Genomic DNA, 5,000 nt, shown 5'->3' on the forward strand with positions numbered 1-5,000 from the left:
TGAAAAAGCAATTCGGAAAAAGCTGAAATTCGCGATTCCAGATGAAGGTTTAGATTGTTCCACTGCAGAGGATTAGAGGAGGTGCATCAATAGTTTAGAGTTACGTTTACGATACGCATTCTATGCCTTCTGAAAGCATCTCTCATTTGATTGGCGACCTTCTGCATGAATGATGCCGCTAAATAATAGCATTATTCAATGTCGATGTGTAGATATCTCAGTAATGAAAAGGTGGTGCCATCATTTTGGCGTCGCATGTGGAACCGTATGGTTAAAGAACCCTATGTACAGTAATCACAATCTCAGCACCAGCACCTGCAGGAATTCTTCCTTATATAACATGAAATCGTTTTTTTCCGGTTAGAATACAGTTCTGCTTTCGGTTAGGATTAGATAGTTTTATAAAGTGGTTTTATTATTTGTTGTATCAATATATTGATACAATACATAAATCGATACGTTAGCTGGTTCGAATTGGTGAATGGCCCCTTAAAAGGGCCAAGAAAAAATGAATGTCGATGAAGTCAGCCACAAAATGGGCAGAATTTTGTTTTTGTCTAGTTTTTTTTCTTTTCATTTAATAGCTGATAGGTAGCATCCCCTCGTTTAGTCATGTATTTTATATTATTTTATGTTAAGTTTTCGAGATCACAGTTTGGTTAAGCCACCTGAGCTTGGCATTAACTAGAGGATAGGCGGAACATATGAGTTAAGAGCAAACTAAGCATAATGTTTGAATGGGACTTTGCAGTACGATTCCATTTAGACGTTCAAATATCATAAGAGTGATGCGTGTGATTGTGCAATAACTATTGATTTGTTCATGCAGTAAAGGTGTGCCAATCGGGATGTTGTTTCAATCATGCACACCGTAAAGGATTACGAATCTTTACATGTCCCAATCTTGCATTGCCATCATCGATTTGTTTTCAAACAGCAGTCCGTGTGTTCGCTTCACTAAGACGAAGGCAGCTATTCTTGGCGCTAACTATTGGCACACGCATTGTTTCTCTTTTTATTGGAATGAGCTAACGTTAACGGACAGATAGAACTTTTGTTATTACAATTTTGATTTTAAACGATTCGACTATTCGGATTTTTTAGAATTTAGTAACACAAAATAGGGACAACTGTTTGGAATTACAAAGGTTTTAAATTCTCATCTAAAGTCCTAGTGTGGTGGGATAGCAATAAATAGTAAGCAGCGAAAAACAGAAACTACACATACCATGTGTTAGTAGGATGTTAAACAGTCTGGTTGGTAACATTTGCCCAATGATCATCGGTGCAAATCAGCGAATAGTAGACACAGTGTAACACCAGCTGCTAAGTAACGATGGTCATCTAGCAACAAACTCCATGATTATTTGCAATTTTGTAAATGTTTAGCACCAACGGATCCTCCAATAGGAAACGATTGTAGGCGTAGTGTTGACGGTTTGTATTTGTATGTTAGCAAGCAGAGCGTCCGGGCATGCTTACATACATTTGCTTCCGTGTACAATATATGATATATTGTCATTGCATTCTCCTTTATGTTACCTTTTATGTTGCTTTACAAAAAAAAACTTCAACAAATTTCTCGTGTCATGTGTAATGGGAGGGCAGCCAACAAATCCAATCCCTCCTTACTGACCGCCTTAATTTCGCCGCCGCGCCGCCGCGTTCTCCGCTCACACCGTTTAAGCCGTTCGATTCGCCATAATACAAATCATAAGACAAAGAAGCAAAGAAACAAAAACGTAAAAACATAAAAAAATCGGTCCGCGATCGAGTGCACATGAAAAACAAGTCGTTATCCCTAAATTATCTACCTATAGCAAAGCCGCTACCTATAGCTTTAAAGCCGTTTAAAGTGTTTGATGTGTTATGAAGAAAATGAAGATAATGATGAAGAAGAAGGTATGTGTTAATTGTAAATTCTTTACCTTTCTTTCAATCTGTTTGCATTTTGTAATGTAGCCAAAAGGAGTGCAAAGCTTAGAGAACTGGAATTAAACATGATGATGGATCTCCGGAATGTGAGTTCATCCGTGTTTTTTTTCTCATTTGTGTATCATTACTATCAAATGAATGTACTTATTTGCCTTCTCAACAATACTATCTTCCTTTTGACAAATCAGCGTTCTGTATTATGATTAAAATAATGTTTGCATTGAAGAGCAATCGAAAACACATTGGAACTCTTACTTCTTTACGCAATTGAGATCAACCGATTGATAACACGAGAGAGTATTTATAAAGTGAGCGAAACTGATACACAATAGTGAACTTTCAGTTTAGAAAATAGAATAGGAAACATCGTCTTTGACTGGAACAATTGGGCAGAATTCTGCGTTTGATATAGATTGGTTTTCAAAGCTTTTAATCAAAGGAGATAGACCGAGAGGTAGTGACGATCTCAGAAGGAAGGATTCAGTAAAATTGAAAAGAGATGGGTAAGGGAGGAGAGTATGCGATGAATCACACCAGTTGCTACATGTTATGCTTTAGCGCGAGCGTTTTATCACCAACATTTTGCTATTCCTTTTTTTTATGTTGTTCTTCAAGAGAGGTTTCTCAGCTGTGTTGCGGTCCAGATCCCTTATGGACGTTTTTCAGTATGTCACGTTGGTCACGGATAACAAATCTCCAGAAACAAAACATTTGATTCGGAATTCCAAAAAGGAATGAATCCGTATGATTCTAATAAAACTGTGAGGTAAATAATTGTAAATCGTGGATAAATCTCCTGAAGACGAGGTATGCACAGCATTGCCAATTGAGATATTAATCACGATTGGTTCAGTAATGCAGACAATGTGTAATTTTTTTTAGCATTAATCCAATGTTCTGAATTCCTTTTAACTGAGAGCGTCCCAATTATACTGCAAGAAGATTCCTTTTTTAAATGTCCGTCACTGTTTCTCTGTACTGAATTTTCGAGATGTGCTGTGTTGCTCTTGATAACTCACACAATTTTTCATTTGTTTTTTTTTTCTTGAGCCATGGATGAAGCAAAAAAAAAAGAGTATACAACTTTGGCGTGGTTTATACTTTACATCAAATACATGCGGTATAACAGAACTATTAATGGATGGAAGTCATACGTAATACGAACCATTGTTATTAGGTAGATAGTATCTTTCTTACTTGCTTATTGCGCTCACGCGCTTCCATCGCGGCTCCGTGGCTGGTAGAGTGGATTGAATATACAATTTTCGGAAGCTCCTTAATACCATTGAACGTTCAAGCTTGTTTTTTTGAATAACGAAATAGCAATACCAAGTAACGGATGATGAAAATACAACTATCTTTCGAATTATGTATGAGGCAACACGATTGAAGAGATTCGGCTGTCGGCAATGCCAAACCCCACCCCCCATTACACATTGTTTGCACGTGAAAAAAAGATATTTTTTTCGATTGAAGCTACTGCTACCAACATGATTTCTTAATCTTATCCATTGGAGGACACGTGGTCTCTCAATATTTTCCGTTTTTTTTTGTTAAAATCAGTCCAATGTTAAATCAAAGCATAAGGATATTTTTGTTTCGAGAATTTTAAAATGAAAAACACTCAAATATCTTGCGCAAATAGTGATAACGTCTATCGATTGGTTTGCATGCATTGTGCTCGTCACTAGATGTAACGATGTTCGGATCAATTGGAGGTGCCTATTTCCTTTTTTCAATTCTATTTCACACCGTAACTAGCACTGAAAACTCGAAAGCAAATCGATTTTAGCGCAAGGTATGTGGGATGGAAAAGCAGTATATAGTTTACGAATGAAATCCGGATTGAAAATGTATTGTGTTCAGCATTCGGCTGTTCGTTTGAATTGAAACATGATGGTTTAATGTATACCGTGTTGTAGCTAGATAAAAATGAAACTAAACTGAAACTTTTCTTTTGCTGACTTTAACTTGATTTATTGTGGATTCGGTTATGGGCTTGCCGTACGTTTTCTACGATTTGATATGAATACTACTTCTTTCTTATTCCGTAACAGATTGAAGGCTTGCTTCCCATACGGCCTTCTAATCGGCGTAACTTGTATGTAATGCAGCTGATGTTCTTTTTGTTGGTGAACTTTAATACAAAATTTCCCGTTGGCGGCGAAGCATTGGTGTTTGTTTCTGCTGATGCGTTTGTAAACGTCTGATTTTCCGCCTTTCATTGAGAACTGGTTTCAGTGCCCAGGACCACCACAACTACGCTGCGCACCTATCTGGCTGGCTGGTAGTAACAGAAATTAGAAATTCTTTTCTAGGTCAATATTTAGCCGCGAGGATTCGAAGAATAACAGGGCATAAAACGTATAGCAGTCATGTCATATAACAGAGAGATAGAGTGCTCTTCACGTATATGATTCGGTTGATACGATCTAATGCTATAACCTAACTAATAGGTGGTGTATATGTAAGCGTGTTGTATTGCCATGGCCTCAAAACGTGCTGCATACCGTTGAAACAGTAATGTTGAGTAGATAAGCCGAAATGAACGAGCAACAAAAAGTCGTCGAAGGAGCATAACTTCGCGCGTCGTTCACGTTTTGTCTCTTGCACACAGAACCCCATGCAACACAAACGTAAATGGCGTATATATATGAATATATTTAAACGAAATTAGGTATTTTCATGTCATCAAATGAACATAAACTAAGGAAAAGAACGATTCATCTAACAAGCGATTGCAGCATTAGCTTGTTTCGCTTAATTTATTTGATAGCTTGATTTGCCTACTGACAGCAATGCAACGGTTTAGGAGAACCGCCACACTGTAGGCGGCAGTCAACCGTTTCCTACCTGCCATCAAACAAACGACGATGATTTAAAGTCTATATACAACCATGCACAACAGTTCGAGGTGTTTCTTAGGTAAACACATCGCATGAAGTAAGACACAAGCGTCCTGTGAAGGACATGGGCCCGACATCACATCGATAGTAGCAATTGATAGGGGCAATAAGAGCTAGACCAGTCGCTTATTGTCATTGGAGATTATTAAATGACAGCAA

At 37.7% G+C, this 5,000-nt stretch overlaps 1 protein-coding gene across 8 annotated transcripts in view; it reads left to right on the top strand.

Moving 5' to 3' along the window:
- LOC126570936 (homeotic protein female sterile-like) overlaps positions 1 to 5,000 on the top strand; it is a 21,304-nt gene that overhangs the window by 9,868 nt on the left and 6,436 nt on the right. The window lies entirely within an intron of this gene.

This window comes from Anopheles aquasalis, chromosome 2 (assembly GCF_943734665.1).
Source record: "Anopheles aquasalis chromosome 2, idAnoAquaMG_Q_19, whole genome shotgun sequence".
NCBI classification, from domain to species: domain Eukaryota; kingdom Metazoa; phylum Arthropoda; class Insecta; order Diptera; family Culicidae; genus Anopheles; species Anopheles aquasalis.